This window comes from Schistocerca piceifrons, chromosome 7 (genome assembly GCF_021461385.2).
Source record: "Schistocerca piceifrons isolate TAMUIC-IGC-003096 chromosome 7, iqSchPice1.1, whole genome shotgun sequence".
In the NCBI taxonomy this organism is placed as follows: Eukaryota; Metazoa; Arthropoda; class Insecta; order Orthoptera; family Acrididae; genus Schistocerca; species Schistocerca piceifrons.
Genome location: NC_060144.1, coordinates 11,327,746 through 11,340,493, shown reverse-complemented (window position 1 = coordinate 11,340,493; position 12,748 = coordinate 11,327,746). Strand labels below are relative to the sequence as shown.

The 12,748-nt window shown below is 43.3% G+C and overlaps 1 protein-coding gene across 1 annotated transcript in view; it reads right to left on the bottom strand.

Moving 5' to 3' along the window:
- Nucleotides 1–12,387, bottom strand: part of LOC124804976 (1-phosphatidylinositol 4,5-bisphosphate phosphodiesterase-like) — a 543,720-nt gene extending 531,333 nt beyond the window's left edge. Inside the window, exon 1 of the mRNA XM_047265367.1 lies at nucleotides 12,322–12,387. The gene's annotated coding sequence lies outside the window, so the exon portion shown is untranslated. The remainder of the gene's footprint in view (nucleotides 1–12,321) is intronic.
- Between the last annotated feature and the right edge of the window lie 361 nt (nucleotides 12,388–12,748).

Genomic DNA, 12,748 nt, shown 5'->3' with positions numbered 1-12,748 from the left:
TTCAGTGGAATGCACGATCAGCAATCTGGACATAGGGAACTTAGCAGCAATCAAACACCAGCAGCTTGTATTTCTGAAACATGGTTAAAGCCGTCTAACCAAATCCAACTGAAAGGATATGCAACGATTAGGAAAAACAGCGCCGATCGAAAAGCAGGCTACCATTTTAATTAAATATAAAACTCAGTTTAAAAAATATGTATTCTTAGGATACACTGCAAAGCAGTGGCTGCTGCAATTTATTATCTGGAAGGTACAGTTACCACCGTCACCATTCACAAACCTCCTAAGAGTAACCTTGCACTGAATCAAATGAGTTTAGGACGGCGTACGCTGAAGTAATTGACGCTTTAACAGAAAGAATGCCGATTCTATAAATACAAAAATGAAGGATTTGCTAGCTGATCTTCCAAAAGCACGATATCTGAAGTTCCAAGATGAATGCATATTATGTTATGAAACAGCTATTGACTATCTAAAGGAATGGAGTGAGTCTCTGCGCAAATGCAACGTTTTGCCTGATTACTTCTTCAGATAACAACTGCGTGGGTAAGGTAGAATATTCTTCAAACGGCATAGTAAGCAAAGCAATTGTGAATTAAATGAAAGCATTTTGTTTGATCAGGTCATGAAATTAAAGTATTCCACGAAAGAAAATAAGTCAAATGTAGAGTTCAATGGTTTGTTAGTTATCAAAAAGTGGGTACTGTTCTTCAAAAGCCGTGTGTCGGAAGAGCAATGCTGCGAACTGCTGGAAATAGACCACTTTTACTTCTCTTATCCCGGCCAGAATGCTAATGTGAAGAGAGTGTTATTACTAATGATTTATCACTGGACTTAAATTCAAAAAACTTAAATTTGTCATCAGTTAGGGTCATTCTTGACATCCATTTTAATATGGTAATTGTCAGTTCTGAATTCTATACATTAGTCTCCAGTGACAGAATGTTAACATGCGTTGACTGTACAGTCATCACAAAAATACATTTGGCATAATAAAACTGAGATTGAAATGTATTCTATTGGAGACAAACTCATGAACGCATGGTCCGCACATTTTAGTAGGGGACTGTTCAAGCTGGTGGAGGCTTTATAATGGTGTGGGGTGTGGGCAGTTGGAGTCATATGGGACCCCTGATACGTCTAGATACGACTATGATAGGTGGCATGTAAGTAAGGATCCTGTCTGAATTGCATCCATTCATGTCCATTATGCATTCCGACGGACTTGGGCACTTCCAGCAGGACAATGCGACACCCTAAATGTCGAGATTTCTACAGAGTGGCTCCAGGAACACTCTTCCGAGTTTAAACCCACTGGCCACCAAACTCCCCACACATGAACATTATTGAACATATTTGGATGCCTTGTAACGTGCTGTTCATAAGAGATCTTGACCCCCTCGTACTCTTAGGATTTATGGACAGCGCTGCAGGATTCATGGTGTGAGTTCCCTCCAGCACTACTTCAGAAGTTTGTCGAGTCCATGCCACGTCGTGTTGGCACACTTCTCGTGCTCGCGCGAGACTGATATACCAGTTTCTTTGGCTCTTCAGTGTATTTCAATACTTACGATGGAGGCGATGGTTTGATAATGGACGTCGTGCCAGAAACTAGTCACTGGAAATAAAGCATGTTTCTCTTTGCAGCTTCGACAGAATTACAAGTTGACATGTATTGACGATCTGATGACTTGCACGTTGTTACGCTTAAGGCTGCTGGGTACCATCAACGGTACTCCAAGGTAGTAAATCAAAGACACAGTACAGACACCAGGCGAAAGTGGTAGCGTTTAGGTTACCGCAGCTAAATAGTAACATTAGAGCCCTGCAAATTGCAGACGCTGTGGGCAGCTGTCCCAGGGGAGAGGTTTCACTTCAGAAAATTAACTGGTAACTCTGTCTACCACGGGGACGGTTTTGTACGACGCCACTGTTGAAGATGGCCACGAAAAGGCATGACTTAGCAGAGGGAGCAAGCTTGGTACTTGCTCCTGAGAAATGCAACGTCAGTGGGTTTGCACAGATCAGAGCGCTACTACAGCAGCCCCTCATTCACAAAAGGACGGGTGGCGAGGCCAAGCGACAGCAAACACTGCTGTCGCTTCCCATAATAGGAGTGGAAATTACGTTTAGCTGTCAGCCAAGCTTGGAGTTTGTTAATGTAAAATCCAAAAGGAAGGCTACCTACCAAGAAGGAGTAGGGGAGCGATGTAAATGAGGTTGGGTAGAGGCGCCCTGGAGTTGCAGAGCGACTCACCGGATTGGCTGAAGTTTGTTAAGTGCCGGTGGATCGCTGGGTCGACTATATATAGGAAGGGAGTGCGCCGCCACGACTCTTTATACACGTGTCTTTGTGTTCACAGGGAGTTGTCAGTCAGCTCGCTGGGGCGCCCCCTCCGTGTCGCCCCTGGCCAGCCTCGGTAGGCTCCGTCCGACACGTCTGTTTTCCTCACTCGGAGTACTGACCTCAGGTTTGTACTAAACGTGCTGCTGTACCACCCACCCCCATGACGTCAGACACTGACTTCCGTTGCGCAAACGATTGCCTCGTCTGCTTTTTCTAATTTGTAGAATTAGCCTTCAGTGTAGAAGTTAGTCCACAAATAAACAGTGTTACTGAGACCCCTGAGTTGCACGACTCTCCGCTGCAAGCATACTGTTGTGTCCCCAAAATCCCCGCCTCTCGTAGGTGCCCTGCGACATTGTTTGGCGTTGATACAAGCCACCAATCTGCCTTCATTGGGAATTTGACTTTCTGCATTTGCTCCTCACCGCTCGGAAATTGCAGACTGACCTCAAACTTTCTGTCTCCCCTCTATCCTGTGTTACGACATGACAAAATGATAGTTTTTTTAAAGAGATTAATACAAAAAGTGTTCCTTGCTTTCGTATTTCTGAGAAAATACAGTACTACAAGCTGCAAGTAAGTATCTTATCTCCACTTCCATAGAACCATGCACAGTTCTCAGCAGTGATATTTCTTTTAGAAAATTTATATCATGAAATCAAAGCCAAGTAGGACTTCGTTGACTTTTCCATGGATTACATGACTCACGTTCCCTAATTTTTAAATTCTTCTTTCTCTAATGTGTTACGATTTAGATTTCTATATTTTAACAGAAAGAGTAATGGGAGGGTCCAGCGTAGCAACACTGCACGCCACGTAAAAGAATTACTATTCATCGATGCAGGTGTAGTGTTGTATCCGACTGCAGCTCAAACCAGCTAGAACGGCGCGAAGTGCGCGTCTTCGGTTTTGTTTCGACTGCATGTTGTTTTTATTTCTCATTCCCTGGCTGATCCGCACTGGAGAGAAAATTCCCACTCTCGGATAGCCGACAGACACGGTCGTAGATACACAGGTGCAGCCGGCAGCTGTTCTCTGCCAACCAGTCTGTGTCACCTTACGGAAAAATGATTACGTTGCTTTACTGGCATTGTTCTGACAGCGCAGTAACTCGTCGAGTTTCGAACAACAGAAGAAGCAGGTTATGGAATCATCACAGGAATACTGACCAACATTTAGGAATTTTTTTCCGTACATGAAGAACTAAAAAACTTCTCTGATAAAGGTTATTCAAGTTGTATAACAATCCGTAGTACAATTCAGTATCTGCTGCAGAACACTGAAGAAAAATTTCAAGACAGAACAAATTTTATAAGAGTACAAGAGGAGAAGGGAATTTGTTTGTGACGATAAACCAAGCCGAATTAGTGCACAGTCATGTTTTGTAAGAAAACTTTGAACAGAACTCATTACGTCCCATTCATTATACAGATGCGCTTGTATCGTAAGTTTTAAAGGTATTTGTATTTGCGTTTATAGCATTCCTGAGGCTCTTCAGATAGTAGCAAGTGTCGTCATCTCGGATGGCCTCTTGGTTGCCTTCATCAAAGCTAATTTGTCGTCCTTGAGTTACTTTCTTTTTCAAGTTTTCTTTCATTTTCTCTTAATCTGCATCTACAAATACGTGATTACTCTGCAATTCACAATTAAGTGCCTGGCAAAGGGTTCATCGAACCACCTTTAAGCTACTTGTCCACTGTTCCACCCTCGAAGAGCGCTAGGGAAAAACGAATACTTACATCTTTCCGTGCGAACTCTACTTCCTTTTATTATAACGATCATTTCTCCCTATGTAACTCGGCACCAACACAATATTTTGACACTCTGAGGAGAAAGTTGGTGACTGACATTTCACGAGAAGGTCCTGTCGCAGCAAAAAACGCCTCTGCCTGCCACCCCAGTTTGTGTAGTACCGTATACCCGTGCCAGTCTCTCCCTTATTTCGCAGTAATACGAAACGACCTGCCCTTTTCTGAACTTTTTCGATGTCCTCCATCAATCTATCTCATGCGGATCACACATCGCACAGCAATATTCTAGAAGAGGGTGGACAAACTTAGTGCAAGCAGTCTCTTTAGAAGACCTACTATCTATGCGAACATTCCAGTTTCAGTTATTCGTAATTGTAGTGCCTAAGCATTTAGTTGAGTTTATAGCGTTTGTATTTGTACGATTTATCATGGAAGTGAAATTTAGCGCATTCTTTTTAGTGCTCATGTGGATGACTTCACACTTTTCATGAGTTAGACTCAATGGCCACTTTTTGCATCATACAAATATTTTTTTATGTAGATCGGGAACAACATAGAGCCTATAACACTTTCTTGGAGAACGCCAGATATTACTTCTGTTTTAGTCGACGACTTTCTGTCGATTACTACGAACTGTAATGTTTCTGATAGGAAATCACAAATCCTGTCACACAACTGAGACGATACCCCATAGACACGCAATATAATTAGAGGTCACTTGTGAGGAACGGTGTCCCCTATAGATAGCATTAACTACTTCACGAGAATAAAGAGCTAGTTGTGTTTCATAAGAACGATATTTTATGAATACATGTTGGCTATTTGTCAATAAATCGTTTTCTTCCAGATGATTCACTATTTTCTAACACACTATATGTCCCAAACTCCTAACTGAAAATCGTCGTTAGTGATATGTGTGTGTAATTCAGCGGATTACTCCCGTTTTCTTTCTTGGGTATTGGTGTGTCTTATGCTACTTTGCAGTCGTTGAGTATAGATATTTCTACGAGCGAGCAGTTGCATATGACTGCAAAGTATGGAGCTACTCTGTCAGTGTACTTTGCAAGGAACTTGATTGGTATGCAATCTGGACCGGACGCCCTGCTTCGGTGTACTGGGGATATCTGCTAAGTTACTCATGTTGGGAACTGTTCTTGATTGGAATTCTGGAATATTTACTTAATGATGCGGCACTAGGTAATGGCGATGGTTCATCAGTTAGAGCTAATAATCACCTCTCGTAATGACCTTCATCTTGTGCTGCATACACATTGAAAACGAAATTTTTTTATATAATTCCGTTTGGCTTATTGGATCTGTTTCCACTGACAAGAAACTATATGCAGTTCTTGGAATTAAAACATCTTATATGAAATTCGTGTAGTGAAACCAAGACCAAGTGAAACTGCGTTATGATCTCACTTTGGCAAAGGTTTCTTCCTGAGATGTTCACATTTCGATTTCACCACTTTATCTGAAATAATAATTAAAAGATGTAAGAAAATATTGCTCCATAATTTCCTGTTGCTCCAAAACTATGAAAAAAAACTTTGCCTCTACCATTACAATACATGCAATTTTTTCCCACCAAATGTGAATGTGATGGAATTTCTTCTTTCTTTAAAATAACTAAATAAAATAAAATAAAATTGCGCAGTGTCACTTTTGACCAATAAAAGACAGTAGATGTGTGAAACGTTTACTGCAGGAAGTGAAGCATGCCTCAACGGGCTCGCGCCGCAAATGTTGAAACATTCTGGCTGCTGCCAGCTGGGCACGGCCCCGCCGCCCGTGCGAACGCCACCTAAAGGCAGGGCTTCACACGGAGCGTGCTCCACGAGCAGACGGTGAGCGGAGGCCTGGGGACCTATTCTGTATCTCTCCACCCTTCTGCCGATCGGTTCGGTACGCGGGCCCACCGAACGTTCTTGCTTTCGAAGGAGAGCCACAATATTATTCTGTAAGCATTTCGGAAGCGATGCCGAACGGTCCTAGCGAACCGAAACGCTGTTGTCACTTCTCGTATCTGCCTTAGCACCGCGCATTCGCACTACAGCGACTACTGCACCCTCTACATCGTCATAAGGAACACCGGGGGGGGGGGGGGGGGGAGCTGTGTGAGGACGTGTGTACGGGGATACTAAACTGATCCTAGGGGAAACACTTGCGAATATCTAGACTATCTTCATATTCCCTGTCGCTTTGCAGATCAGTTACTTCAAGCAGCAGGACCAGTGCAAACTGGGCACTGGGAGCACTTTTCATTTTCCAATTCAGTTGGCCGGCCAGAGTGGCCGTACGGTTCTAAGCGCTACAGTCTGGAACCGGGAGACCGCTACGGTCGCAGGTTCGAATCCTGCCTTGGGCATGGATGTGTGTGATGTCCTTAGGTTAGTTAGGTTCAAATAGTTCTAAGTTCTAGGCGACTGATGACCTCAGAAGTTAAGTCGCACAGTGCTCAGAGCCATTTGAACCACTTCAGTTGCGCTACAGTTCCTCATTCATTCTCCATCATGACTGCTGCTTGTCTGTAGGTACACAAACTAACTAAAGTCCACAGCTCATGGTCTAGTGGTTAGCGTTGCTGCCTCTATATCAAGGGGTCCTGGGTATGATACCTGGCCGGATCGTGGATTTTCTCCACCTGGGGGCTGGTTGTTTATGATGTCCTCATCATTTCACCACCACTCAGGAAAATAGCGAGATTGGAAAGAGGAGAGATTACGAATTTGTCTGGGCGCTGATAGCCAAGCTGTTGAGCGCCCCACAACACAAACAAACTCATCATCATCAAAAACTAATAAAATCACGACAGACCCAGATGTTGTGCATTCTTCTACCCCACTAAGAACACCACATCGCCCGGTGCGTCTGTCATATCTATGCACTTTTATAGAGAGTGCTGAAGAACATTCAACCAACTCTTTATACAGATACTGGCTCTGAACGTCTTCTGTCATAACCTATGTGGGGCGCACGATTGTCGTGTTTGATGACGACACCAAGCGAAAATATGATATTGCAGTACATGTATTTTTCAGAAATACGATGCATGTCCGAAGAAACTTTGCATCGTATTTCTGTACGATACAGCCACTGGATAAGCGACTTTCAAGTGAAATGTCTCACCTGTACAGGAATAAACGCAATGGACGTACGAGTGTAGGATGTGGGGACACGGTTGACGAAGTAGGGAAGTTTGGGGCTGGCCTGAGTTGTGCTCGGACAGCCAAACGGTAAGACGGCGGCTCGAAATAAGCGGGAAATCCGGGTTCGAATCCAGCGCCAGCACAGATTTTCACTGTCGTCATTCCGTTATACTGCCCATGGTTGTCCATATTCGCAAATTGCGAACACATTTAATGTATCCCAAGCGAAAATGGTATATCTCAAGTGCGGTTAAAAATGCAGCTGCAACAACTACCGATTATCGTTTTAACAAATCACCATCTGTAAATGGGTTCAACAACTTTGCTAAAAGCAGTGCAAGTTTATAGCTCTTATGACCTGCACAGGTACTTGATTTTACATCCTCATTTTCCTCCTCGTGAGAAAGCTTCCTTTTAATGCGTCTTTGTACACGCTCAGACCGCTCAAATTTTCGTTTCCGTATCATTTGACATGGTAAGACTTGTAGTGCCTTTGTAAATTGAGCTTCCTGAAGGTGTTTAGTGTCTTATGACACGCTAAACAGTTTACTGGATTATCTGTCTGTGCAAAAAAATAAGATTCCTCGCACTGCAATTTGAAATGCTCGAAGATATTGTCGGCGCTACACAGTGACTTCTTGGCATTGCTGATCCTCCCCATTGAGCCCCAGCTGCTCTGCTCGCGAGCAAAAGCCTGAGCATCCACGAGCGCTCAACCTCAAAATCAGTGAGTTGTTAATCCCTGGCCTAAAGGCAGGTTCACGACCACTTGACATATAAGGCTTGCTATCAGGAACAAAACACCTACTAAACTGTTAAAAATTACAACGAACAAGACAGGAATAGTGAGAGTATTTCATTTATCTCACAAAACGTGTAATCATAATGGCGAATCCGTAACTGCAGGGAACTTTATATTACCAAAAAAGTGTTGTTGTTGTGGTCTTCAGTCCTGAGACTGCTTTGATGCAGCTCTCCATGATACCCTATCCTGTGCAAGCTTCTTCATCTCCCAGTACTTACTGCAACCTACATCCTTCTGAATCTGCTTAGTGTATTCATCTCTTGGTCTCCCTCTACGATTTTTACCCTCCACACTGCCCTACAATGCTAAATTTGTGATCCCTTGATGCCTCAGAACATGTCCTGCAAACCGGTCCCTTCTTCTTGTCAAGTTGTGCCACAAACTCCTCTTCTCCCCAATTCTATTCAATACCTCCTCACTAGTTATGTGATCTACCCATCTAATCTTCAGCATTCTTCTGTAGCATCACATTTCGAAAGCTTCTATTCTCTTCTTGTCTAAACTATTTATCGTCCACGTTTCACTTCCATACATGGCTCCATACAAATACTTTCAGAAACGACTCCCTGACACTTAAATCTATACTCGATGTTAACAAATTTCTCTTCTTCACAAACGCTTTCCTTGCCATTACCAGTATACATTTTATATCCTCTCTACTTCGACCATCATCAGTTATTTTTCTCCCCAAGTAGCATCACTCCTTTACTACTTTAAGTGTCTCATTTCCTAATCTAATTCCCTCAGCATCACCCGACTTAATTCGACTACATTCCATTATCCTCCTTTTGCTTTTGTTGATGTTCATCTTATATCCTCCTTTCAAGACACTGTTCATTCCGTTCAACTGCTCTTCCAAGTCCTTTGCTGTCTCTGACAGAACTACTATGTCATCGGCGAACCTTAAAGTTTTTATTTCTTCTCCATGGATTTTAATACCTACTCCGAATTTTTCTTTTGTTTCCTTTACTGATTGTTCAATATGAAGATTGAATAACATCGGGGAGAGGCTACAACCTTGTCTCACTCCCTTCCCAACCACTGCTTCCCTTTCATGCCCCTCGACTCTTATAACTGCCCACTGGTTTCTCTACAAATTGTAAATAGCCTTTCGCTCCCTGTATTTTACCCCTGCCACCTTTAGAATTTGAAAGAGAGTATTCCAGTCAACATTGTCAAAAGCTTTCTCTAAGACTACAAATGCTAGAAACGTAGGTTTGCCTTTCCTTAATCTACTTTCTAAGATAAGTCGTAGGGTCAGTATTGCCTCACGTGTTCTAATATTTCTACGGAACCCAAACTGATCTTCCCCGAGGTCGGCTTCTACCAGTTTTTCCATTCGGCTGTAAGGAATTCGTGTTAGTATTTTGGAGCTGTGACTTATTAAACTGATAGTTCGGTAATTTTCACATCTGTGAACACCTGCTTTCTTTGGGATTGGAATTATTACATTCTTCTTGAAGCTGAGGGTATTTCGCCAGTCTCATACATCTTGCTCACCAGATGGTAGAGTTTTGTCAGGACTGGCTCTCCCAAAGCCGTCTGTAGTTCTGAAAAAGTAACAACTGTCAAATCAACATGCTGGTAACGTCGTTAAGTCTGTATTACGAGTACACATTTTTTGCTTCACTTGGAGAATTCATAGAGTGACGTGAGCCATTAGAATGAGTCTGAGACATCTGGTTATTTTATTGTTATTGTGATGAATTTGATTCGCTGGCTGAGCTGCTTGCTACGGGAGCTGAAATTTGTGAAGCGTAGATGTGCAGCATGCAAGGAATGGCTAGCGGGCAATGAAGATATACGAGACACTAGAAGTTGGGGTTCCGATTCCATTTGTAAATAAAAAACGATTGTGTGGACACAAATTTCTGCTACCAGGTGGTCATAATGAAAAGTGCATCTCGTACTGAGGTTCAGCATGGGCTGCAGTTAACATACGACAGCGAAACTTGGTAGACATTGTAATGTCTTAATGTAGAACCGATTTAAGCTGAAAACATCAGTTCCAGTTGTGGCCACCAGGTATACACCAGGAGCTGCGAATACAAGAACGCCATATAGAAATGTATTGATATGTAATGGATTAGAAACGTGACGTGGGCACAAAAGGTCAAAAAAGTGAGAAAAACGTAATGTTGATGCTGTTATTAACAGCCACTTATACAGTTTGTTCAACACGAGAACTGGGGACGTCGAGGAGATGCTGTACAGCGTCAGATTTGCAATTGATAGCGAAAATTGCAACTTTTTTTCTGCTTAAGTTGGTGCCATGTCAACGCTTTAGCATATCTGCCTAGTTTCACTGCTATACGATAATTACAGCCCACACAGGACATCCGTCAGTAGGTGCACTTCAGTTACAGCCACCCAGTATATTGCAATGCTATTTTATTTGCTCTCGTCGACGCATGCGGATTCGTAGCAAGAATACCTCTGCTTGTATCGTGTAATCGGGCGACGTTAACCACACAGCGCTCTGCAGTTACAGTCCTGTAAGCCTGGGACGATGCTGCACAGGCGTACAACTTGAGCCGCCTTTATACCGCAGAGAAGCGAAAGCGCATTGGCAAACAGTGGGCAGTTGATTCACTAGTGTCTAACACCATTGGCTTGTACCCGAAGCAGTATTTACACTGGAGCGAACGGAAGGGAACTTCTTTGGTGGCTCGCCGGAAGACCGACAACCAGCGAAAAACTAGCGAACAACTGCGAATGCGATCTGCGCGAGACAGGATGCCGTTTGTGCGAGCAAGCCTGGCGTTTACACCAGAGAGAACTCCCATTCTCTATTCCACGTCCGCTTATGTGCGTTTCGTCAAAGGGGCCTCTGCTACATCGTGTAATACGGACTTACGTGACTGCGTGTTTTATGATTTAAATAATGAAAACTGCAACAGTTACTTATTTTTTAATGCTTAGCACAACGCGTTTCGAGAATTTATTCTCATTTTCAAGTGTATTTGTGCATTCGTTTCTAGGCATATGTTTGGTGATGTTTGCATATGTGATTTTCTGCGTCTTTTTGAATTTAGACTGCAATCGGAAAACCGGACGAAATATATCTGTCAGTATTTTTAAATGCTAGTGTTAGAAATTGTATTTTTTGTCTCCTTACAGGTATTGTGCCTCCTCCATTACACAAAATACAACATACACGCGAATCATCACTTACAGTGTTCGTTTGCCGGCCGCGGTGGCCACGCGGTTCTAGGCACTTCCGTCAGGAACCGCGTTGCTGCTGCGGTGGCAGGTTCGAATCCGGCCTCGGTCATGGATGTGTGTGATGTCCTTAGGTTAGTTAGGTTTAAGTAGTTGTAAGTTCTAGTCGACTGACGACCTCAGATGTTAAGTCCCATAGTGCTCAGAGCCATTTTTGAACAGTGTTTGTTTACAAAACATGCTGCAAAGACATTAGGATGCTATGATTTCACAAAGAGTTCGTGCACAGTCAGAATTGTTGCAGCGTTTTTGGATTACATTATTTTTACCACTACTGACTACTAAATTATCGATTACATTTTTTTCCTAATTAGGAGATGTACATATTTATGAAACTTGTTACAGTTATCATATGCAGAAGAAATATTTGAAGAAATTAACTGATTCACTATGTAGTTAGTCGTTGAGAATTTTTTTCTCCTTGCTTTTTGTGGTATACAAAAATTTCAAGCTCCTCCTTCAAATCCATTTTATCAGATTTTTGGAAGTACTGGAGTATCTTAAGGTCTTCTTCTACGTTTCCGAATAGGTGTCAAGTTTTTTTTTATGTGTGTTGCTATTGCTGATTTTGTAAACTGGTTATGTGTGTAACAGTTGATGTTTTCTGTGTGTGTAATTTTAAAATTACTGACAGTATGTCCTACGTAGCAGCTTGAGCAACATGATATTCTGTATAATGGAGGAGGCACAATACCTGTAAGTAGACAAACTAAATTCCCATTTCTAACATTAGCATTTAAAAATACTCTAAGATTCAATTTGTCCGATTTTCCGATTACAGTCTAAGTTAGCTTCATAAAGACGCAAGAGAAGCAGAAAACCATACATGCAAACATCACGAAACATATTGATGCAAGCAAATGCACAAATTCGCTTGAAAATGAGAATAAATTCTCGAAACACGATGCGCTAAGCATCAAAAGATAAGTAAGTGTTGCAGTTTGCATTATTTAAGTAATGAATATCACACGGAACATCTGATGTGCGTGAGCCTCTTGTCCAGCGTCCTGGCCGGCAGGCAGGTGGCGCCGCGTGGGGACTCACCTGCGAGTGAGTGGAACAGCGCAGCTCGCGGCGGCCAGCCAGGCACGCACGGCAGTGCGGCGAATGCAGAGTGTGTGCAGGGTGTAGAGTGCAGCTGCCGTGTCTAGCGCGCCTTGGAAGCTTATCGCCGACCGCTTCCGCGTCGGTTAACCCGCCTGCAGCCGGCGGGCGCCGCGAGGAAGCAGCACAGCTCTGTCGCAACGCACGCGCGCGCGCGCGAGCCGCATGACCCGTGACGTCACACGCCTGGTCTACTGGGTCCTCGCTGCCACTGTATACAGTCCGTTACGACACAGCAGCGCCTGCTGGTGCACTCGAGCCGAGCAGACCTGTCTGTCCTATGCACTGCGAGTGTCGCCACTTTCGCGACTGGAAATTCCAGAGGTTCCTGAAGCCAGAATAGTCTGCTTTTGCTTGTTGCAAACTA